Source organism: Symphalangus syndactylus, chromosome 5, assembly GCF_028878055.3.
Source record: "Symphalangus syndactylus isolate Jambi chromosome 5, NHGRI_mSymSyn1-v2.1_pri, whole genome shotgun sequence".
In the NCBI taxonomy this organism is placed as follows: Eukaryota; Metazoa; Chordata; class Mammalia; order Primates; family Hylobatidae; genus Symphalangus; species Symphalangus syndactylus.
Genome location: NC_072427.2, coordinates 20,934,902 through 20,961,054, shown reverse-complemented (window position 1 = coordinate 20,961,054; position 26,153 = coordinate 20,934,902). Strand labels below are relative to the sequence as shown.

Sequence of the window (26,153 nt, the reverse complement as noted above, 5' to 3'; positions counted from 1 at the left end):
GTAGAAAACTAATAGAGTAGTAGTTTTAGAAAATTAGTGATAAAGGATAATTGGGAAGGAGAGGATAAATGCAGTTAGGTCAGTTAGAAACTCTGATCTTGCCATCATGGAGCCTGAGAACTTTAGAGTTAATAAATGCTTTAGCTAATATATGCTTCAACCTCTCCCTTTTAGACATGAGGAAATGAGGTCTGAAGATGTTGTGATAAGATGGCACAGCTAATTAGTGGTAAATTGTGAATTGAACCTTTGTTTTCCGGACTTAAGTCATAGAAACCACTGTAAACCTTGTTAAGCTTTAAAAAGTTTCATTCCGTTAGGGAAGCACAGCTCAGTTCTGAGTAACAAAGTTAATACACTAAGTGCTTTGTATATGTTTGTGTTTAATTGACTTGAGCAGGCTCTACTGAAGAATACTTCTTTAAACTTCAGGATTCAAGTATGTCCATCAACAGTAATACTTAATGGGGCAATATATTATCTCCTTTTTAAAAGGAGAGTAACAATGTATTGGATTCTCAGTGAACTGAGTCAAGTTGCAGGGATTTATGCTGTTTTGGTGAGGAAAAGTAGCTGTTTTATGATAGCCCATTGAGCAGGGTGATGGGGGCAGTTCTCTGCACCTAGGGAAAGAAAGAAGCAAGAGAACAAAGATTGTGAAGATTTTCATTTAGATCATATTTGGGATCTGCCAGGGGTGAGTGTCATCAGTAGAAGAGAGAATATTGCTGCTAAATAAGGAAAAACACTGTACCTGGAGAAGAACTTTTATCTGTCAGTTAAGACAAATAGGCTGGACCCAAATAAATATTTTAATCAGCCTTTGAATAAAGATGTGTCCAGAATACGTTGCAATAGTTAAAAATGTAAGGAAGGTTCCAAAGTGTACAGGTGGCAGTACTGTTAGATGTTTAAATTAAGCTCTTTTAATGAATTATTTTCAATGAAATGTTCACTGTAAAATGTGCAGGACCCTGGCCTGAAGCTTTGGAGTCCAGTAGCTCAATATGGCTATGCCTTGGTTTTCCTGTCTGTTAGCTCTGATTGCATGAGTACAACCTTTATGTTAGGCAAGCTAGTTACATTACTAAGTTGGGTTTTTCCCACAGCCGCCACAAAAGTAATGATTATTGCCAGATGAATTTATAAGAATTGCATTTTCAGCTCCATTTAGTAGTAGTGCTAAAAACTCTGAGTAGCTTAGTAGTATCCTTCTTGGTATGAGGGCCTGGATCGTTTAGAGAGAGGAAAGATGGAGAGGCAGTGGCAGATACAAGAAATATTTCAAAAGAAACAGCAGGGCCAAATGCTTTATTAGACACAGGGAGTGAAAGAGAACCATGAATGACAGTTGATTGAGAACTTGAGTGTGAGTGACAGCTGATGCCATCATCAGGTATAGAGAAGAAGGAGATGATGAGCTTGTTCTTTACACATGTTAAATAAAGTCACATGGGTGTCCTGTTGATAGGTGGAGGTATGTGCTTGAAACTACAGAGCAAGGAAGTTGGTTTTGAAGTGAAGTCGTTTGAGTCATCTCTGAGAAATTGATTCTTTTGACTGTAAGAATAGATGAGCTCTTTGAGAAGGTAAAAGAGTGTATGGAATTAGTATAGTGGACTCTGGTGTAGAAGACAAAGTTGAGTCAGGAAACGAGTTCCAGAAACCTGGGTTGCATTTGAGCCTTAAACATTTTGTTCCTGGTGTTTCTTAATTTCACTTATACATCAGGATTGGAAGTAAACTTTGGGCTGGAGCTGGGCAATTTATTCTTTTATTCAGGTGCCTTCTTTGTGCCAAGACCTGTTCTGGATGCTGGAGATTTAGCCATGAACAAAACAGAAGGTCCCTGTTCTCCTGGTGCTTGCATTGTAGTGAGAAGAAGGAAGACAGCAAGATAACATATCAGGAAGAAGAGCTCTATGAAAATAAATGAAATGGCGATGTGATGGTGCCTGACCAGGGGCTATTTTATATTGGGTGGTCAGGGAAGGCCTTGGAGGGTCATGTCACTTAGGCTGAGACCTGAAGGAGCCAGCATGTGAAGCTCCTAGAAGTGTTCTAGCCCAAGGGAACAAATGCAGAAACTCTAAAATGAGAAGTAGTAACTTAATATGTTTGAGGAACAGAACAGTGGCTGGGGCTTAGTGAGTGCAAGGGGGAGGGGTCCAATCTCTTCTGCATGAAGTTGGAGATTTAGGGAGGGGATGAGGAAGAAGCTGGATCTTGTAAGATTTAACAGACTATTGGATAATCTCCCTGGGCCTACCTTCCCTCACATCTGAACCCCACTACAGCGCCTATCCCTGTGTGTACTCAGAAAACATTAGAGCTCCTTCTGGCTTGAGGTCAAGTCAGACCTCTTAGGGATGCTGGGATTTATCCTAATGTGGATCTGCTGACCCTGGGCAGATGGGATTCTTAGGTAGTTTAAACATACATATTTTGGACTACCCTTTTGAGGAAAAAATAGTTTTAGTCCTTTCTATTTATCATTAAGATCCACATTTAGATATAAATGGATGTTCTTGAATTAAGGAATATATATATTTTTAGCAGATTTGGCTCTTACGAGAGGACAGTGTAATAAAGAATACTTCTTTGTTTTTATATTGTTTCATGGCTGGATTGCTTTGTGGGAGGAAAAAAACTATATATTTTCAAAACTTGCTTCTGTTACTCCATTTGTGAACCTGAATAAGTGGTGTATAATATGATTTAATAGTAGTCCTTTCATTCTCTCATTTTCTATGGGTACTTTACCTGCAGTTGTGTAATTCATTTGCATCACCTGTAACCTTTCTGGATGACAGCTCCTTAAAAACAAGAGCTCATGTTTGCATAGTACCTCATAGTTAAGAAAGCACATTTGCACGCCTCATGTTAATGCATGCAGTGCTCACAGCAATGTTACCAGCGCGAGAGCAGAGGAAGCTGCATCGTTACCCTCGTCATACATAAGGAAACATAAGCTTAAGACAGTTCATCTAGTGAATGGCAGAAGTGGGGCTTTACCCAGAAATAGTTACTCTGAAATTCATTTTCATTCTCCTATATACCAAGCTGTCTTATTACAAATACCAAGTCCACAACTGTTCCATAACACGCAAACATGTCATAGCACTTATTATAGAGACTTGCAGAAATAAAGTCCTTTTGAAGAATAGGTAACCCAAGTTTACTCTTCCATTTCATGTTTTAAAAGATTTAATGGGTTTTATTTGAAATAACTCCAAGGCCAAGCACAGTGGCTCATGCCTGTAATCCTAGTACCTTGGGAGGCTAAGGCAGGAGGATCGCTTGAGCCCAGGAGTTCAAGGCTGCAGTGAGCTATGAACATACCACTGCACTATAGCCTGGGCTACAGAGCGAGACCCCATCTCAAAAAACAAAACAAAACTTTAAATGTACAGAGAAGTTACAAGAAGAATACAATAACTTCACCTCTATCAACTCTTGTTAAATGTAGTCACATTTGCTTATTCTCTGTATTATATATTTTTATTTGTTGTAGTCATTTGAAAGTTGCAAACATTATACTCTATTCCCCTTAAATATTTCAGCTATATTTCCTAAGAACTAGGACATTCTGCTTCATAACCACAGTATAATTAACAAAAAACAGGAATTGTAACATTGATGTAATACTCCTATATGATGTAAGTCTATATTCACATTTCTCTAATTTTCCCAATAATGTCCATTATAGCACCCTTTTCCTTCAGTCCAGGATTTAAACACATTATATCTCTTTAGTCTCTTAATTTTATTTCGTAGCATGTTTTGTCATGATTTTGGCAATGGTACTACATGAGTGATGTTCTTGGAGTATCACATTAGGAGGACACATGATGTATTCTTTTCCGATTATTGGAAATGTTAACTTTGATACCTTAGTTAAGGTGGTATTGAATGTACATAGTTTATCTGTTCCAGTGGAATTGGGCATATGAGAGATGGTATGAGTAGTTGTTCACTTTCGCCCTCTAAAGTTGTTTCTGGTTTGGAGGTATCTTTTGCATATTAGATTTTCCTAAAATGGGGTACACTTGTTCTGTGCAAGGTATACCCTTGAATGTAGGTGAAAGGGCTGATGTCAACAGAGAGCTCATTTTGAGTGATAAATTGCCTGAGGTTTAAGGGAGCATTGCCTCTGCCTTTGTGTATACACATGGTTATTTAAGAAATGTAATTCTCTGCTGAGCTATAATGACCATTTTTAATATGGAACATAGTAGGCACTTAGTAAACATTCATTGAGTGAGTGAATGGACTACAGTTTAGATAAGACTACTAAAATTTTAATGAAATTCACTTCATTTAAGAGCTACTTTTCTTAAAATTGCTCATTTGTTTCCCAGGTTTCGTTTATTAATCTGCCTAGCATAGGCCCTGAGTAGCTGGTGATGTCATCTTTGTTATTGAAGGTGTGGCCAACAGGGAAATGAAGGTGATAACCTTGTCTTTATGGTGCATGTGGAACCTTTGAAACTGTAAGGAAATCCTTACAGCATCCCTGTGAAGTACAGCTGAGTGTGTTTGATAGAGTTTTATTATAGAGATGCATTTTGTGAGATATCTTACCTAGTTGAAGAAGCGTACTAGAAATAGTGCCTATATCTCTCCAGTCCTGAATTATCTTAGTTCTTTTGGGAGTTATAATCTTAGCCATTTGTTTATGGCAAGCCATGTGACTGCTTCTATTTTTTATGAACATAGTACATGCACCCTTTGTCTCTAGAGCTCTCCTCCCTGTCAAGATACAAAGCATAGTCTTGTCCTAGATGAGGTAAGGGATGAGGGATGCTGTCAGATGATAAAAGAAAAAGCCAAGCACATGAAGGAAAGGTTGGTATTTATAAAACAAACAGAATGGGCTCTATCACCACTCCCACACTCTAAGCCCTACCGGATCTAGCCACCTAGCAACTAGACGCTAGAAACAGTAAATAAATCCTCCCTCAGACTAACAGCTGAAAAGGAAACAAGAGTTTTAGACTTCTGATGAAAGAGGAGGAAAGGGTCTTTGGATGCCCCTTATCTCAGGCCTCAGGCTTAGTCTGGAAGAGATCTGTCTAGGCCAGGCCTGAAGCTCTGCAAGGTACAAGGAAATAATAGCTATCAAGAATTAGGCGACATGGATGAATCCCATACTTGATATGCCAGAGAAAGTCACTTCCTCTGTCCTCTCATCACTTTACTACACCCAAGTGAATGTCCTACAGTCAGCTTTACATGTAGGAATGGACTTTATGGGAGAGGTCAGGACTGGTGACAAATTTGATGAGTCATAGGAATTGTTGTATGTTAGGAGTGGTTGAGCCCAGTCTTCCGGAAGAGTGAGGATACTGAACTACAGAGAGAGATTGAGGGAAGTTGCCTACAGTTTCACAGCAGGTTACGAGAGGTCTGAACAGGTAGCAGAATCTGCAAATAATTAGCTTAGCTGGTGTACAGGAGGCAGGTCCCTAATTGTTTTGAATTTAATACTCAAAGTACATGCACAGAGAAGTTATAGTATAAGATTCAGAACAAATGGGCTAAGTAAGAAAAAAATGTAGCAATTGGAAGATGAATAAGAGGAATATTCAAAAAGATAGCATTGTACTCCTTTCTTGGTGGGGTGAACAGGTGAGGATTAGACTGTCTTTATGGATTGTAGGTAGATTGGAAAATAGTTTACAGTTATTATTTGAAATCCCTCTATAGTGAGGGAAGTAGTCAAGATAAAATGTGTTTTGTGACTTTTGTTATAGGAAAGTCAGTATTAGCCATCTCAATAAAGTATATGCTCAGCTATTTCATCTTTATACTTAGAGATTCCTCAAGAGGATGGTGACACATTAGCTCTGGATCAGTGAGAGTAAGACCAAGGCCCTGGAACAGTAAGGCATTTCTCTTGTAAAGCTCAGCTCCTGCGGTTCTTTGATGCTTTTTCTGTGTTAGAATAATGTTCTTTACTGGTTTCCAACATGTTTCGGTGGGCATTGGACCCTTGTGGTTAATGATCTGTGCAGCTGTAACGCCAGAGTGGATGGCTCTACGGAACACTGACTCAGATGGCTTGTATTCGATGCTGATGATTCACTAACTAAAACGACTATAAGCATATCTCAGATTCTTCAGCTATAAACTTGCTTTTTTGTGTCTCTTAAGATTTATGGTCTAATACAAAAAAAAAAAATTAGCCGGACGTGTTGGCAGGCGCCTGTAGTCCCAGCTACTCGGGAGGCTGAGGCAGGAGAATGGCATGAACCCGGGAGGCGGAGCTTGCAGTGAGCCGAGATCGCGCCATTGCACTCCCGCCTGGGAGACAGAGCAAGACTCCGTCTCAAAAAAAAAAAAAAAAAAAAAGATTTATGGTCTATTGAACACATCTCTGTGTCTCCCTCAGGAAAGCCAAACAGCATATTTTTGCCCCTGCAAATTAAATACTTTTTAAAGCCAGTGAGATACTCAGATGTGAGATTTCAGTTTTTTCCAAGGCATGCTCGAAGGTAATATATGGGATAATAATCATTACCTGCCATATGTTTGGGATAAAACCCACACTTATTAGATTTTCAAGGGGAAGAGCCATTCCAATTATAAAACAAATTTCCAGAACCCCAACAGGTCTGGTTGATTATGTTGTCCTTCCTGTCTTGTTTTCTCTCAGTACCAAATATTTTTGCATGTAACTGCTTGTGGGAGGAGGCAAAACATCCTGATAATAGAAGAGCACCATAAGAAAGAATATCTGGCACTGGATGCCTTTCTTTGTTTAAAATGTGCAAAACAAAATCTCCAGTGATTTTAAACTGTTTCTATTAGAATAGGAACCGTTCCTTATGATGTTGTTCCGTTTTCCCAGGGAAAAGTTAGGGTTCTAGTATTGGTTGAGAACCTATTCTGGGCAAGGAACCATGGCCAGCACTTAATACACATTTGCCTGATTTAATCATGACAATGGACATACAGGGTTTGGTTATTGTATCCACTTTACAGCCAGGGTGGATGTAGGGTTCGCATCCTGTGAGTGGCTACAAAGCCCTCACCTCCTTTTTTCCCTCAAAAGCCCATTTAAAGAAGGGAAATCAGAAGAGCATATCCACTGGACTTGCATTTAGATCTCCAGAAAAGCTTATCAGAGTGATTTTCTACCACCACATTGGGTTCCTGTTTACTCCAGACTTACATTTTCAGCCTCCATGAAGACTTGTACTTTGCGTGTAGATTAACGTGCTGCTCTGTTTATGCTAATTAGAACAGACCTCAGAAGACGAGCATGCAAGCGGAGATACTATGATTAGGAGGAGGAGGTTTTAAAATTTTTGTCAGTTAAAAAAATTTATTCCTGAACAAGTGTAGTTTGCATAAATAATCAAATTTTTGAAGGTCCACAGAAATTAGGTTACCTCAGCTTAATGTTCTCAGTTGGTCTCTTTATAGGGAAGGCTAATTTGGTAATGGCACAGTTTTATCGTTCTTCCTAGGAAATGTGTTTCCACAGCAGGCTCTGAAATAACCTGGCTGTGCTTCTCACTTGGCTATTAGGATACATTTTGCTTATACAAAGAGCCTTATCAGCCTCCTGATCTCTTAAATGGATTACCTGCCTTTGCCTTAACAATACATTTCTGATAGGTCTGCTCCAGCATCTGTGGGCTGGCGGCCTTGTCCAGCCAGATCTGAGACCTGCCAGAAGAATAAGGAAATCAAGGGTTCCTCCGTCTAGCTTTTGATGGTTTCACAGAGCAGGAATTTCAGTTTCCTTCTGTTGGACTTTTTAATCAGTTTCTAGAAACTTGCTTTGAAGTTAATGGGTTTTTCATTTGTAAGTAGTATTTTCTCATTTTTCCTTGGCATTTTTAGAACAGACAAAGGTACATGGGTCAAAGACTTTTCAGAGCCTTTTTACAGGATACTTTTTCAATAACTGGGTGTTTGCCAAGCTATCAAATAACAGTGAGGGGATTAAAATTTCCATTTGGTACTAGTGAAGAGAAGTCTTGCTGTCCAAGAAAGATTAAAATATATCACTCTGTACCTTTAATTCATTTAAAACAAGTATTTGTGAAGCACCTGTTAGGTAAATGGGAGATTTGATCTTAGAAGAATAGATTCTTTCACTGGGGAGGAAGGGGCTCCGATGCATGAGTAGATAAATTACAGTGCAAGGAATACCTATTGGAGTGCTGCTAGACGAGCTGTGCAGACAGTGATTGTTCATGGCAGGGAGAGGAATGAAATATTGGCAGATGTAATTGGGAAGCCTTCAGAAAACGTGGGGGCTCTACCAGCCTGGATAGATAGGCTGTGGAGACTGGCAGGAGCAGAGTGAGAGGAGGAAGCACAGTCTTCGGAGTAAGGCATGGAAGAGTGTTATCAGTTGTGGGGAGAGACTTTGCTTGACCAGCGTGGGCAGTTCACGTTGAAGGACACCTGGAGATGAGATTATATATAGCTGCTCTGTTTAGTAATGTAGTCATTAGCCACATGTGGCTGTTTAATTAAAGTGAAATAGAATTAAAAATTCACTTCATCAAATAGTGCTCAGTTGCTACACATAGCTAGTGGCTACCATACTAAGTGCAGATAGAAAGTATTTCCATCATTGCAGAAAATTCTGTTGGTTAGCACCAATGAAGGAAATACGGGGTTTTACACAGGCTAACAGTGTGAAGAGCAACTGGAGATCTTTTGAGCAGGCAAATAGTAGCATGATGAAAGTCACACCCAAAATACAGAGTAGAAGGAGAGCAGTAAGGGGCTATCAAGTAAGTAGGCCTATCACTTCAGTGTTACAGCACACAGAATGAGATCTGGGGATGATGAAGCTGTTCTGCAGGAAGAACATACGGATTTTGTCTGGTAGAATGACTGAAAGCCTCAAGGAGCCACAGAATGGCCACTGAGGGTTTCAGTGTGAGGGACAGAGGGAGAATGGTGTACCATCAATGAGCAAACAGTTTGGAGGAGGAGCTGCCTTGGAAGCCTGAGGGAGGACAGTTATGTTTTTACAACAACCTTAGAGTGTGGTAGTAAGGATTAAATGAGGTGAGATATATATATATATATATCACAGTGAGCCTGATCATAGATAAAACTTTAGATATAGGTAGTTTTAAAAAGAGACCTACCTCCTTTATTTTGACATAGTGCATGTAAAAGTTACATTGTGTGGCTTCCTCTTGCATCTTCTGCATAAATACTTGTGCTGAGAGCTCTTTCCCTTGTTAGCTTAGGTAGCAACTACCTTTTACTGAACATCTTCCTTGTAAGGTAACTTACTTGCTTTATCTCCTCACCCGTGTGAGATCCATTTTATAGATGAAGGAACATAGCTAGGAAGAGGTGAAGCAGTAATTCGAACTAAAAACTTTTGCTCTTCCCATTTCATCTCTGCACGGGGGGATGGTTTCACTATCAGCTCCTCAGGTTGATACTGTCCTTGATCCGGTCGTTTGAAGCTTGATGCTTACATCACATCTACATTTAGAGGTTGTCTTTAGCACTGAACTCCATTTACCATCTCTTTTTCAAATGTAAGACATACATCCTATAAAACTTGCTTACTCTCAGTGGTAATTGGTATGTGGGGTGACCTGGAATGACTGCCGTCTGGACTTCTCTAGGGCACTGGCTCTCAGTGTGAGGTCCGCAACCAGCAGCCAGGGGCATGAGCACCACTAGGAACTTGGTAGAAATGCAGATGTTTATGCCCCATCCTAGACCTAAATGCCGGAGGGTGGGGCCCAAAAAGTCACTTTAAAATAAGCCCTTCACGTGATTCTGATGCACTCCAAAGTTTAAGCATATAAACCAAATGAACAAAGAGGTTCCTATGAATTAAATTGGAACTGTATGGGTACATTTATACTTTTCAACACGGCTGACTGTGTAACCCATCAGCAGCGGTTGCCTGTGAAGATGCAGGGGAAAGTGTATATATTAAGTAAGATGTTATTTCAAAAGGACAGATCTATGACTTGTCTTTTTTAAAGGCAGCTTCCTGAGTAAATTATCGCTACATTATTGACTCAGAATAATATCAAGGTGTGTGCTATCGAATACAGGGTTGGATATCTCTTTGTAAGAGATAGCAGTGATTTTCAGTGGACAATTAAGGGAATTAACACTTCACATTTTTTCATGATATTTTTATGTCACTTAGAATTTTTCACAAATTATTCCTTGTATGATTGTAGATGATTAAAGCCCCATATGCTTTGCAGTAGTAGCAGCAGCGCAGATTATGATGCAAATAGAATTGGTAAGAGCAGTAGGTTTTGAAATGAGGTTGTAGACGGGCTGCTGAGACAGATTTTTGGACAGCATAAATGAAAGCAGTATTTTAATGTCAGCATTTGGAGTTTAAAAATCCCTAGCCATGGATCCCGCGCTGAGTCATTGGTACTTCAGGTAAACCAATTCCAACTCTATGTAAGCTAGCCTTCAGCCATGTGAAACTGTTACGGCATCTCTTCCTCTCTCTGAACTGCACCCCTGAGCCCCGCCAGTCCCCAACACATGCATAAAGAAAAGTGCTTATCTTTCAGGATTCATTTCCTGCCACTTGTCTCCGTGGAGCCCCTCCTGAGCTTTCATCGTCTTGTGGATCTGTCACTTCTACTCCTATGCCGCAGCTACTGTGTGGAGACTTTCTAATAAGAGCTTGAGCACTTTAGATGCACATTTGTATGCATGCCTTTTCCATTTATTATGTTCCTTGAGGACAGGGGCTTTGTATCTGAATTATTATTTTATTGCTCTCATTTTTACTTCAGCTTCTATCACAGTACTTTGTACATCATAATGCTAGTATTTTTTTATTGTTTCCAAGTAGAATTAAAGCTGTTCTTTGGGAAAGGGTGTTGCCTCATACATGGATGATTATAAATGTCTGATTTGCCAAAGATGAGAGTTTTCTTTTTGCTTAGGATTTATGACCCCAAAAGGAAGGTTACTGTAGTTCATCAGCCAATAAATGAAACCACACAGGGGGATTTTGTGATCTGGGACAATGTGTCACTTTGCTTTGATCTTTGGGTAGAGCCTCTAAGAGGTACCTAGTGAAAACCTAGAACTGATAACAGGTGAAAAACTGGATTTCAACCACAGTAGCCTAGTACTTCCGTGTGGTGTGTGGGTATTTACTTGGAACTCTCTATGTTTGCTTCTTATGACACAAATCTCATTTTATTGGTCCGACAAACCTATGCATTAGGTTTGAGACAGGAAGATTTATATTTTAAAGTTCTAGTATGTTGATTGTAAGATTTTCATTGCTCTCTTTGGAAGTTCTGTCACCTGAGATGAGACTATTAGCTAGATTCGTGAAGTCAGCCCACTGAATCTATAATTCAGAAATCTATAAATAGCTCCCTTCAAGTAGAACATTGGGAACATTTATTTGTATCAGCACGGAGGTAGAAATTACATTTTTCTGGAAGATACACGAATTTATTGATTGTTTGATGGGTTGGTGATGCACATCTTCAGTGCTTTTTCTTCATTCAGGCACATTTCCCCCCCCCAGAGATTCTGCTTATTTCCTTTTCGATCCTTTTATGTGGGGGCTGTAACTTAGGGTATTTATCTTTAAGTACAGAGAATGTCACCTGTACTCCCAGAAATGTGTTTGTTTGTTACCCCTTTTAAACCAGGAAAGAGCTATTGGCTCTTGTGCATTTGGAGCCCTTCACAAAGCTCTGTGTCTGGATTAACTGTTGACCCCATGTGATATACAGAGCATCTGGCGGCTGGGGTGGCATTCTCAGCTGTCTCTCTTTGTTTTGTCCACAGAAGGAAATGTGAGTTTTATCTTACTGCTCAGGCGATGGTACATTCCTTTTTTGGTTCATGGGACCCACCAATCTGATTGTGGGAGCATTTCCTACCATTCCTGTCATCTTCCGGCGTTAGTTAAGGCCAGGAGTGATCTTCACCTACCGTCACTCGTGAACACCATTTTCTTCTCAGTCACCTCTTGTGTTCCTAAATTCTACTTTGAGTGAAGTGTATTATTGTGTAGTTTGTCCTGTCTTGTATGGTTTAGGGATCCCAGGCAGCATAATATTAAGAAGCTACAACTGTGGGTATTTCTTACAGCCAGTATTGTTCCTGCACAAATCCTCATTTTCCAGATCCCTGTGAAATTTATTATATTCTTGCCACCATATACTCATGATTATGTGTTGCCCATATCTTGCTAAGTCTCAGAATACAAAGTAATTCTTCTCCTTGACCGTGAGACAGAGATAGGTGTTTTTAAAAATGGTGTACCGAGATTTCAGTTTTTCTGGTGAGTATGGGATGTTGATTTTTCGTTTGCCATACTATATATGTGTGCATTTGTATGCAGTAGAGGTTGGCGGAAATGTGTATTGTGTTCAAACGCTGATCTTAAGCCTCCGTTTATTCCATACCTGCTAGTACTTATCCACTATGCTATATGTCCTACATTCATTTTTCTCATTTAATCATCTTAATGATCTCATGAGATAACTATGTTTTTCTACATTTTAAAGCAGAGGAAAGTGTCAGAGAACTTTTGTCGCTTCTTGAGGTCATGTAGCTAGTAAGAACAGAGTTAGAATTCAAACCAGACCTTTCTTCAGAAACCTAGGCTTTTAATGATGTCAGTATATTGCTCCTCTCTGTCAGCTTTTAACCCTGCATGGTGCAGGGAAGAAGCGGGCTATTGCCTAGGATTTGTGAAATAAGGATGTTGGTGAGATTATTAAAGTCAGAAGGAAGCACTGAAAAGTGGAATTTGTTGGGAAGAAGGGGAGCCATTTAGGGACCAGACACTAGACCTTTGTGGTAACTGGTACAGTGGAGCGTGGTGCTGCGGGGTCACTGGTTCTCAAACTTGAGCGTGCATTGGGTCACCAGGAGGGCTTATTAAAACCCAGATTGCTGGGCTACACCCTAGAGTTTCTGATTTACCAGGTTTGGGATGGGGTGAAAAATTGCATTTCTGGTAAGTTCCCAGGTGATCCAACACTTTGAGAACCCATGTAGAGAAAGTGTATGGGCTTAGGAGTCAAGTAGACACAGCTTTAAATTCCTGCCCTACTGTGGGAGCCTTAGAGTCTTCATCTTAAAAGTTCTGTAATATAGGGTAGTATGTATATTACAGGATTTTTCATGAGCACTACATGTGATTTAGAAAGTGACAGCAATATTTGGCAATTATTGAATACTTACTAAACATCAGTTACTTTGAGAAGCATTTAACATATGTAATTTAATCTTCAGCAGTTAAGTATGTCATTCCTACATGTAAAAATCTTAATACATATCAGTTGCTCAGTTAATATTCCTGCCCACCTTTATCAGTAGGCCTTCTTAGGCCTGGAAATTTGTAATATCCCTTAGAAAGATTTTCATAAAGTTGGCTTATTTCTTTAAAAAATGTCTACACTTAAAAAGGAAAACTTAAAATATGTATTTTTGTGAAATGGTTTTACTGGTAACACTGGATAAGAAAAGTGATAATATCTTAAATGATAGAATTTTTTTCTGATTACTTTTGTGGTGAAGTACTGTAGGTTGTTTGATACTCATGTAACTATTTGTTAGAAATTAGAAAGCTTAACCAGCTTTACAAAAAAGCTGGTTTACCGTTAAAATTAATTGGACGGATTTTCTTCTCCTAAATTTCCATATGACACCTTTTCAGAGTTTTTTTTGTAAGACTTATTTGCCATTTAGTTAAAATTCTTCACCTATTATTAAGTAAAACCAAAAAGTAATCAATTTTATTACCATACTTTATTTGGCTCTGTTTGAGAAATAGTGTGTTTTACTAGAAGGGAGTAAGAGAGGTAGAGACATGGAGATTATGAAATGTGGGATGTTTCTATTTACTTGGGAATGGATAGGAACATTTTCTTTGTACCTAGCGTATGCTACGTACTTGGTATACCTTGTTAAAATACCTTAGTACTTACTTTATATCGTGGTAAGGGGATTAAATGGCAACCTTAATTTGTGTAAGACATTTAAGACAGTCCTGGCACACAGTAAGCATTTGATACAAGAGCCATTATTTCGTGCATTTCGGATATGGGATTATAATAATTTCCATCCTCCTAGAGTTTACAATCTAGGAGTTCTTACAGGGAATTTGAGGTAGCTCCTAAAAGAATCAGCAGTTTTAAACACACAGCTGCTAACAAGGGAAGCTGGTATTCTAAGTCACGTGATTTCAAAGCCTGTGGTCTTCCTCTGGTACTACAGCCCCCAAAGCAATGCTGTCCATTCTGTATTGGTACCTTCCCTTCTTAATCTTGTAGTTGACAGTGTCCCACTTCCCAACTTTGAATGTCTCTTTTCCATGGTCTCAGCATGTTGTACCCTGGGTTAGGAATGATGTGTGACCAGAGGTGATTCAGTTTGACCTGCTGGGCTCCCTGACTTAGGCATTGCTGGTGCAGAGATGCCCATTGTGCAAACCTGATGGACTCATGGAATCAGAGGGGACCTTGATCTGCCTGCAGTGGGTGAGGCATAGTATGTATTAGATCAGGTAAGGAGGCCCTTCATCTGAGGAAGGGGCCAAGGTTTCTACTTAGAAAAGAAAGGCATTGTCTTTCATGCTTTACTCTCTCGCTCTGATCATCAGTGTGACAGATAAAAGGAGCAGCGTGGCCAAGTAGCGAGACAGGTAGGAAGAGTGAACCTTGAACATGTGTTCATAAATTCTCAGTGGCTTGGTATGCTTGTAGCAAAGTGTTCGAGGAGAAGCTCTGTGAGGGAGATGATGCTGGAGGGGTCAGTGAGGGCTAGGTTGTCGGGGGCTTTGTGTGCTGTGTGTTGAAGGGACATGCTCAGGCATAGGGCTTTATTAGGAGAGTAGCTTAATCAGATTGTATTTTGGAGACTGTGCTTCCTAGTGTGTGGAGGCCAGCTTAGAAGCCTGGAGTCCCAACTTAACTGATGACTTTGGAGAAAAAACAAGAGAACTGAGGATAATAAATAACCAAGAAAGCTAGGTGAATAACTGTAAGATATAGGTGAGAACAGAAGTCAAATCTTCAGATTTTAATGACAGAATGTCACCTTTGCAATCAGCAACAAAGTAGCCGAGTATAATCTTCAACCATCTGCTCTCTGGGAGAGGAGAGAGGAGAGGGAAAGGAGTGAGGAATGAGGAGCCAGAGAGATTGATTTTATCTAATCACTTCTCTTTCATTAAATTTTTATGGAGAATTAATACAGTCTGGGCGCAGTGGCTCATGCTTGTAATCCCAGCACTTTGGGAGGCTGAAGTGGGAGGATAGCTTGAGCCCAGGAGTTCAGGACCAGCCTATGCAATATGGTGAGACCCTGTCTTTTAAAAAAAAAAAAAAAAAAAAAAAAGGAAAAAATTAGCCAGGCATGGTGGCATGCATTTGTAGTCCCAGCTATTTGGGAGGCTGTGACAGGAGGGTTGCTCTAGCCTGGAAGATCGAAGCTGCAGTGAGCCATGGTCGCACCACTGTACTCCAGCCTGGGTAACAGGGCACAACACCCTGTCTCAAAAAAAAAAAAAAAAAAAAAAAAAATCAAAATCCTTACGTGTCTGCATTTTAGCCAAATATCTGGTCTTGTTAGCAAAAGGGAGAATGTCTCTTTAAGTATTGACCTAATTAATAATTCTACCAGTTCCAGAGAGTTGTGACACATTTTTCAGAGGTAGAGACGCTCTCGCTTGCTCTCTCTCTCTCGCTCTCTCTCTCTTGCTGTCTCGCTCTTGCTCTCCCTCGGGCTCCCTCTCCCTCTCCCCCTCTCCCCTATCTCTCTCTCTCTCTCTCTCACTCTCTCTCTCTTTTGCTCTCACTCTCTGTGTGTGCGTGCGCACATGTGTTTTAAAGCCAATAGGAAAGCCAGCACCATCTGAACAATTTAGCTTTGCTTGACAAAAATAGACTTGAGAGGGAGAATTGTACATTGAAACAAGAAGAACTTACACTCTTACAGTTTTTCAACACTCTCTTCCTTTTAAGGAATACTTCTCATTAAAGGGACCATACATTAAATTATATCCAAACTTGAGTAGTTTAATTTCTTTTCTGTCTGAAATCCCTGTTAGAACAATCTCTAAAACGACTCCGTAGACACGGAACTTGAGTAGATTTATTGAGCGCCATCTGCTGGCTTTGTTTTAATGGACCAAATAGGTGGTGCCTGGACATCTTTAAGAATTATCCTGTATCTTAGGGTTGCAAAATTATGAAGCTAGAAGACAGTATGAATTTGGGCTATGACTGGTAGTAGTATTTAAAATAGTAGTTTTGTATTGGCATTGAGAAAGGGGTATGCTTTTGGCAGGTATACACACAACTTGATTAAAAAAGAAGACAGGTTATAGGGATTTCATTGGCCAGTATCTTTATTTGGCAAAAGATTAGCCTAGTTTAAATAAAAAGTAACCTTAAATGCCAAATAAAACCCTTTAATATTTTCTAACAGTGAAGTCAACCTAAGTCTATATCTGGAATGACTTTATGTAAAAGTCGATAAATTTCTTGGTGGATTTCTATTCATGTTGCATGAGATACTTTGAGGTGTCTTTTAAAGAAAGATTTATAAAAATGGCTTTGTTGGCTAGTTTCAAGAATGCGTTTTATTTTGAGGGATGTGGATACTATCTTAGTATTTTCCTGCTGAGACAGATATAGGAAAAGCCCCTAGGTTAAATAAATATGGGTGAAGCTGTTGGGTGCTCTTCTTGTCATTAGTCTTTTTGAATTTTAGTTATATTTTAAGTGACTTCTTAAGGGCAACTGAGCTAAAAATTTGGCATACCCAGACCATTAGACTCTAGATCTTTTAATTAATTTCTCATCCAGTCATCTTAAGTATTTAACATGAATCGTAGAAAGATTGTCAGGCTGGGCGTGGTGGCTCACGCCTGTAATCCCATCACTTTGGGAGACTGAGGAGGTGGGCGGATCACCTGAGGTCAGGAGTTCAAGACCAGGCTGGCCAACATGGTGAAACTCCGTCTCTACTAATACAGAAAAATTAGCCGGGCACCTGTAATCCCAGCCACTGGGAAGACTGAGGCAGGATAATCGCTTGAACCCATGAGGTGGAGGTTGCAGTGAGCTGAGATTGCGCCACTGTGCTCCAGCCTGGGCAACAGAGTGGGACTCCATCTCAAAAACAACAAAAAAAGATTGTTTACAGAAAGAGAGTCCGGAAAGGAATTCGTGCATCATTTGGCCAACATTTATTGAGCACCTAAAACAAAGAGACATACCTTTAGGCAATGATATAACATTAAATAAAACAAATATGATCCCACCTCTCAGGAAGCTTATGTAACAGTTGGGAGGGAAGGGGAATTCAGATAAATACATAAATACATGCTCTTAGAATTTTATGTATATATATATATATATAGGTATATTATATACTGTATTGTATTAAATAGGCATACATGAATAAATATGTGTCAGATAGTAAATGATGCTATGGAAAAAATAAAGCAGGGCAAGATAGATAAGGAGAGTTAAGGTAGGAGAGCTCATACTTCATTTAGGATGGTCAGGGATGACCACTGCTAAGGGGACATATGAAGACTAATGGTTATTAGTGTTATATAAAACAGTTGTTTATGATCGTCTTACCTGACCTTCACCAACCATGTACAGAAAGCACGTGGGACAGATGATGTTATTAATCCTTTCATGGGCCCCCTTGGTCTAGAGTATAAAGGCTAATCCTTGGCACTCCTTTATGCCCATGTTCCCTATGCTGAAGCCATGGTCCGTTAGTCCTTGAATACGCCGTGTTTGTTCAGTTCTTTGCCTTGGTACATCCTCTCCCCTCCTTGGAGTGACTTTATCTCTTGTCTTCCTAGTCAGCTCCTACACAGCTTTTGAAATTCATAAATTTTACTTTCTCTGGGTAGCCTTTGTAGTCTCCTCTGGCAAATTTTCTTCCTTCTCTTTCTTTATCTTCTGTTAGGCCATAGCCCTCTGTTTATAGCACTTGTTATATCACTGTAACTGTATGTTGGCATGAGTTTCTTCTACTAAATCGGGGGTCTTAATCTGTTTTTTGTTGATGTCTTAGGGGGTGTGTGAACTTCTGGAAAACTGTATTAAAAGGTCATATTAGACTAGTGGTTGGCAAGCTACAGCCTGTGAACCAAATCTGGCCTGCTGCCTGTTTTTGTAAATAAAGTTTTGTTGAAACATAGTCACTCCCATTTCTTTATGTATTGTCTATGGCTCCTTTTGTGCTACAAAAAAAAATAAATAGAAATGAGTAGTTGCAGTAGTAACCATATTTCCCACAAAGCCGAAAATATTTACCATCTGAGTCTTTACAGACAAAGTTTGCCAATCCTGATGTTAGATGAAATGGGGATTAAAAAGGAAACATTTGGTGTTGTATGGCACGAAGCTGACTGCCTTTTGTCTAGAAACCATAGCAAAGACAGAACAAGTCACCTAACTTCTAAGTTTCTCTTTGCCCCAAGACAGAGGGCATGACATTCTTTTAGTCAGCCAATTTGGATGTCACCGACACCTGATGACAGGTGGTGGTCGTGTGGCTAAGAATGCGAGCTTCTGGGGACTGGTGTAATCAGTCTTTTCAAAACCCTCCAATGGTTTAACATCACACTAAAAAAGAAAAAGAAAAAGAAAAAAAAATCCATATTCCAACCTCACCTTCTATCCAGTGTTTATTCATTTGCTCCTCCAGACCGACCTTTGCTGTTTTTTGAACACGCTCAGTTTGTACTTGCCTTGCACTCGATATATTCCCTTTGCCTTAACTGCTTTCTTTATCTTCCCTTAACTTGCTTCATTCAGGTTTCAGCTCGAATTTGGCTTCCTTGGAGGAGCTTTTCCAGACCACTCTTGTCAGGAAAAGTATCCTCTCATCCCTGTTTCAGACAAACTTTAACTCCTTTATACTGTCCTACTCTTTCTAATAGAACTTTCCCTCTAATGTTACTTTCTATAATTTGTCTTACCTGCTAAAATATAAGCTCCATGAGGGCAAAGGGCCTTGTCTTTAATGTTTGAGGCCTAGTTCTTAACAGTGTCTGACACATATTACAGTAAGTTTTGTAATGAAGGAATTCATTTTACTGACAAAATGAGTTTCAAGTGGTTCTTATCAGGGGTCTGTAGCTATTAAGTGACTGATTCTGATTCTGTTTCCCAGCCTCCATTTTTATACTTCACTACCATGTGTGGTGGCTGATATCTTGTTACCGAGTAGCATGTTGCATTTAAGAAATAGTGAGTGCTAAATAATATTAAAGATTTTTGTGCATATGCTTACTTTGTAATGGTGTTGATTTCCCAGAGAAACGAAGCTACTCTGAGAACCATTCATGCTACTTTGAGGTAATACTAAAGGACCAACGGAATAGGATAGCTCTGTTCAGTGATTTAGGAATTTGGATTTTTTTCTTCTGGTAAGATTTCTGTTTTCTAGCTTGATGGCAATAACATCATATATTTACGTTCTCATCCTAAGGAGCCTTGGGGTACTGCTTTGCTGTGACCGTGCCTTATGAATTTGTCTTTCATTTTCTAGAGCACTCCAGTAAATTAGACAGCACAAATATAACTCATTTATCCTATAATTAAATTTTGTGATATTCTCCTTTTGAATGAATTCCGATGTAAGGAAGGCCAAGGGATAGCACTTCAGGGTATTCACAAAGTTAGAAATACAAGGTTTGTGTTTCTTTGGGGTTTGCTAGTGTTATATGACATTTTATAAGCGTCATTATATCCAGTATTTAGAAACTCTCAGGTCTGACAGCTGAATGGTTTTGGATTTAGTTTGTAGCCTCTGTCACCTCCCCCCACATGTCACCCCTGTCCACTGGTAGCAAATATCATTTCTTTCAAACAGAATTTGAAATCAGGTGAGAGAGAATCGGTATTCCTCAGGCTCCTTCCAGGTGACCTGTGTTTGAGAAGACTGTGGGAGGCCTCCCTGCCCTGCGTTTTGCTCAGGCAGTCAAGGGCCTCCTCTAATCCCTGCAGTCCCTGGTCCTTGCTTCTCCTACTATGCTTTTTATACAGCTGCAATTGTATGTGTCTTTTTTCCCTGAAGAGGCTGTGTACAAAGATGAATGAGATGCAGTCTCTGGCCCAGCTTCACTGTGATGGCATCAGCTTTCAGAGAGTGTATGCCTGCTCGAGGTGATCTGTCTTGAGCTTTGAGCAGCACTGGGCTTAGACATTTCTCCACAGAAGTCTTTTTGGTCATATTCTTCAAGGTAGAGTTTGGGCATTCATCTCCCTGTACCTAGAGAAGTCAGTATATGTACTAATACAGTATTTATTATAGTAGTAATAAATGTATAATTATATTAGTAATACATTTTATTGCTAGTATACAATTATTGATGTAATAATAAAAGGAAATGTTTAAAGGAACAAAATATTTTCAGATATTTTAAGACTCATTTACCTATCAACATTATTCATTATTTCATATAATGTTTGTATTTATTTTTTTTTTATTTTTTTGAGATGGAGGCTCGCTGTGTCGCCCAGGCTGGAGTGCAGTGGTGCGATCTCACCTCACTGCAAGCTCCACCTCCCAGGTTCAGGCCATTCTCCTGCCTCAGCCTCCGGAGAAGCTGGGACTACAGGTGCCTGCAACCACACCCGGCTAATTTTTTGTATTTTTAGGAGAGACGGGGTTTCACCGTGTTAGCCAGGACAATCTCGATCTCCTGACCTCGTGATCCGCCCACCTCGGCCTCCCAAAGTGCTGGGATTACAGGCGTGAGCCACCGTGCCTGGCCAATGTTTGTATTTTAAAAAATGATCCCAGTAATGGATGGCAGTTCTATATCTATATTTGCTAGCAGTAAGTCATTTGAAAATCCTTTAATTAATGCAGGCTAGCTTTCCACCTAATTATCACAGATGAACAATTATATCTTGTCAAGATTGTATCATCCTGAAAGGCTTTCGTAGTTACCAAGGGTGTTATTAACAGTAGGTGGTTAAAATAAAGAGAACTCTTGAAATATTTTAAATGGTATGGAATTGAATGTATCATGAATCTGGAAAGGGATCATTATTTTAGTTTAGCAAATGAGCTTTCTGAAAGATTAGAAATGGGGAACAAGTATTCTAAGTTTTGGCTGCATAGTGCTCACTTGTGACTGCCATTAATAGAGAGAGATATGGCAAATCCCATCTTTTTAGGTGGCACTTGAGTTTAAGTTCCTCTTGGGTCCATAGGGCCATTTCTGGGTTCAAGGCATTAGAATAGATAGATGAAAGATATGTTATGAAAAAACCCACTTAAGGCTAGAGAAAAAAAGAAAATTCTGAGTTTGTTGCTTTTCTTGAGACATCTCTCTTCCATTGTTTGTTCTGAGGATTTCTTTTTAAAAAGTCATTCATTTTAATGCTGCAAGTCTTTTATATCCTTGCCTCTTTTGGCTTTGTTGATCCTCTATTCTCTGGTTTCTCCCCTTGTTTGGCCTGTTTCTCTGGATCCATTTCTTCTTACTGCCCTCCTTTGCGGAAACACCAATGTCTAGTCATTGGCTCTCTGTTACCACAAACTCATCTACAGTCAAGGTTTTAGTTCTTTTTTTTTGGAGACGGAGTCTCGCTCTGTTGCCCAGGCTGGAGTGCAGTGGCGCGATCTCAGCTCACTGCAAGCTCCGCCTCCCGGGTTCACGCCATTCTCCTGCCTCAGCCTCTCCGAGTAGCTGGGACTACAGGCGCCCACCACCACGCCCGGCTAATTTTTTGTATTTTTAGTAGAGACGGGGTTTCACCATGGTCTCGATCTCCTGACCTCGTGATCCGCCCGCCTCGGCCTCCCAAAGTGCTGGGATTACAAGCATGAGCCACCGTGCCCGGCCTTTAGTTCTTAACTTAGTGCAGGTTGACTCTCAGATCTGACTGGCCAGGCTAGCCCTTTTTTGACAGCTTACCCTGTTACTTACCTTTTGGATATAGAGTAAGTACAAATATCTATCCTGTCTACCCTGCTGATATATGAAACTTCAGATTCAAAGCCTCATCATCTTATCAGAAATTACTCCCACAAGCCACTAGTTTTCCTTAGAGATACCCCTTTTTCTCTTAATTCTGCTTCATGCGTACTGTCTTCCAGTCCCATCCAGTCAGTTGTCATATTTCATCAAATTATTATTATTATTATTAATTTGAGAGACAAGGTCTTGCCCTGTTCCAGGCTAGAGTGCAGTGGTGTGATCATAGCTCACTCAGTCTGCATCTCCTGGCTCAAGAGATCCTCCCACCTTGGCCTCCCCAGGGGCTGGGAGTACAGGCATGAGCCACTGCGCCTGGCCCAAATTATTTTTAACAGAATTTTTTTCTCACATTTATTATTTTTTTAGATTGTCTTGCTACCATGGCAGTTAAGCACTTTTTACTTTCTCACATTGTGTTTTTGTATTATTTTCTCCAAATGGTTTCTTTGTCTCTATTCTTTTTCCTTCTTAGGACGTGACTGTGAGAGAAATCTTTCTGGAATATTTGCTGCCTTTAACACCCCCTCACCCCCCATTTTTCTTTCAGTATATACCACATAAGACTGTGTCTTTTTTTTTATTCCTCGCCTACACAGGTTCAAGTATGAATCTTTTGGCTTGCCATTAATATTCAGCATAAGCTCATCTCTGCCATCTTTATTTACTCAGTTATGGAACAACTTCCTAATGCTAGATAGGCCTTGTGTGAAGTTTCCAAAGACAGTTCTTGTTTTCCACAAGCCTCAGGTGGTGAAGAGAAACATGTACAGCGCAGTGCACACAATTGCACATCTCTCTGACTTTGTCACACATGTTTGGGCCCAAGCAGCCATTGTGTCTGGGTTTGGGTTTACTGTAAGTGCAAGCAGACCTCCTGCTTCTCCTCCCTTCCCCCATCTCCAGACTCTTCCATCTTTCTTGTTCTCAGCACCCTCTTTCTCGTATACCCTGTAGTCCTTCGATACCTGCAACTTGCTTGCTATGTAACATGTTCCTTCTATCAACAATGATCTCTTTACACCTATCTCTTTTTTCTCCACACCTAACTCTGTCTCCTCTTCTTAACTTCAAGGTTAGGATATAGAGGAAAGAATACAGACTTAGGAATCCTGCTTGGATTTGAATCTCTGCTTGACCCCTTCTAGCTTTTTAAAGGCAAGATTTAAAAAATACTCTCGGTTACAGCTTTCTCATCTCTAAAGTGGAGATAAAGATACCTTGCAGTATTTGCAAAGCACCTCAGTCAGCCCCTCACCTGCAGTAGGCATTCAGAAAATGCAGTAGTATGTGCTGACTCATCTTCCTTTCTCACCTTTACCATACTCCTACAGTGTTGACTATTTGTATGTATGTATGTATGTATGTATGTATGTATGTATGTATGTATGTATGTTTTTGAGATGGAGTCTCGCTCTGTAGCCCAGGCTGGAGTGCAGTGGCACGATCTCGGCTCACTGCAAGCTCTGCCTTCTGGGTTCATACCATTCTCCTGCCTCAGCCTCCTGAGTAGCTGGGACTACAGGCACCCGCCACCACGCCCAGCTAATTTTTTTGTATTTTTAGTAGATCCGCCCGCCTTGGCCTCCCAAAGTGCTGGGATTACAGGCATGAGCCACTGTGCCTGGCCCAGTGTTGACTATTTTTGTAATTTTAGTTTAGTGATAAAAATGTCTGTGGTGTTGTATTACTTATTTTTCCTAGGTCCTTGGGTAAAAGGCACTTGTGTGAGCATGGACAGGCTCCATGCTCTCAGTGTGAGGCTGAAGGAACTTCTACATTTGCTGTTAATGATAGAGCTTTTTCCACATCTGTACTGATAGGGCTTCCCACAACCCCAGCCCTTAATTTATTTTAAAGGCTTTTTACAGTTTTTTGGGGGAAGCCTTGGAGGTTTTACAATTTTTTATTTTTATGTTTTTAAAACTTTTAATGTGGAAATAATTCCAAAATATTAAAAATATTAAAAAGTAATTTTATGAAAAGTTTTCCAAAAGTAGTACAAAGAATACTCATATATTCTTTACTTAGGACAACACCTGTTGTTAACATCTTACACCATTTGCTTTATCATTTTCACTCTAGCTATTTACCTGTAGGCTAACAATTTTTTTCCTTAATTATCTGTCAGTAAGTTACATGTAACCTGGCTGTTTATTTCTAAAATGCTTCAGTATGTATTTCCTAAAATAGGGATATTCTCCTTTGTAATCACATTAGGATAGATACTGCTCTTTAGTTGTCATGTCTCTTAGCCTTCTTTAATCTGGAACACGTCCACACCCTTTCTTTATCTTCTATCTTTTCCGGTTTTGAAGAATACAGTGCCCTCTCCTCTTTCTTAATAGACTGTTTCTCATTGCCTGATGTTTGCTTGTGATTAGGTTGAGGGCTTGCATGCTTGGTCAGAGCGCTGCATAGGTAACCTTGTGTCCTTCTCAGTTTGCGACTCTGGAGACACATCTGTCATCTGTCTTTGTTTTGATTAACCTGTTCAGTGTATTGGCAGATTTCGCTGAATGGATACTACTTTTTTTTACTTTTTTTTTCTCTCTTATAACTAATAAGCAGTCTTTGGGGAGACACTTAAAGACTGTGTAATATGTATGCTGTTCCTCCTCAGAATCTCCCTCTGGATTGAGCATTCATTGATAACTTTTTGCCAGAGTGAGTCTTTACCATATGTTTGCGCAGTGATAATTTTACTATTCCAGCAATCTGCCCTCTTTTAGCAGTCAGCCCCTGTCATTCTGCGATACTCATAGGAACTCCCTTCTCTGCTCTATAATTTATCTACTGTTATTAATATGGACTCATGACTTCCTATTTGTTAAAAAATTTGTTTATAATTTATTGCTGTTCTTGATTGTTTAGTCTTTAAATTGTCCCAGGTTTGTACAGAGGAAGCCACTTGAGTCTGGCTTCTGTGTCCTTAAGACACGGCCCCATCATTTTTTTGAGCACTTCATTGTTTTCTGTCAAAACAAGATGTTACAGTGTCATCTTATAGATACTCTGACCCAGCCCTGGAATCAGCCAAGTCTCTGAAGGGACTCAGTTCTTTTTATTGGAGAATGGTATTAGCAACCAATACCTGTGCACTAGATAATGTTCATTGCTACCGAGTGTTCCTCTGTTGTGTAAGCCTTTAATGAAATTGAACACTGGCTGCCATGAGTTGCCAAGTTAAAATGCCATGGCTTTGCCTTTTAGCCTATGGAAAAGTTGTAGCTACCTGTCAGTGTTTGGTTGTTTTAGCAGAGTAATCGGGCAAAGTGTTACCAATTGCCTATCAATTGTGTGTTTAAAGGAGAGAATGAAGATAGTTATGTGAATACAAGCAACGTTGGTTAATGAGATTTTGAGGGTTTTTTTTTTTTTGGTACTGTAATAATTGCTACCTCATGGAAAGGTAAAACCCTATAATAACAGTCAGTTTTTACTTAGTTTACCTAACTCCTTTGTTTCACTTTTCCCAAATTTGCAGTAGGTATAAATCCTGTCATTTTGTCAGACTGGGAAGTAAATTTGGGAAGGCCTGTGAAACTTTTAAGATTCTGGATTGAAAGGTAGTTTTTGTTATAATTTCACAATTCTCAGAGCCTACAAGAATGTCTTTACATAAAATATGTGACTGCAGGATATACAAAATAAACTCAGAAATCTAAATTTTATACCTTTTAACTTCAAATATTTGATTATAAATTATTTGAGCAGATATTTCTTGGAAACTTTATTCTGAAATAATTTCAAGTTTATAGAAAAGCTGTAAGAATAGAACAGATATTACATCTTATAAACCTGAAGCCCCTATTTTCCAACTGTTAACATTTTGCCATATTTGCTTAATCATTCTGTCTCTTATCATTTCTTTACTGAACCATTGGAGAGTAAATTGTAGGTATCACGTCCCTTTACCCCAAACACTTTGTTGCGTAGTTTCTGAGAACAAAGGTGTTCTTTCATAACCACAGCACAATACCAAAGCCAGGAATTTTAACATTGGTTCCATGTTAATCTGTAAACCTCATTCAGATTTTGCCAGTTGTCCCAATAATATCCTTAATAGCAGCTTGTTTTTGTTAAGGATTCGCTCCAAAATCATGTGTTGTGTTTAGTTGGCAAATCTTTTTAGTCTTCTTTAGTCTGAAACAGGACCTCAATCTTTGTCTTTTGT

The 26,153-nt window shown here is 39.6% G+C and overlaps 1 protein-coding gene across 13 annotated transcripts in view; it reads left to right on the top strand.

The window, feature by feature from the left end:
• The window catches only part of AKAP13 (A-kinase anchoring protein 13), a 368,214-nt gene that overhangs the window by 103,017 nt on the left and 239,044 nt on the right, over window positions 1–26,153 (top strand). The window lies entirely within an intron of this gene.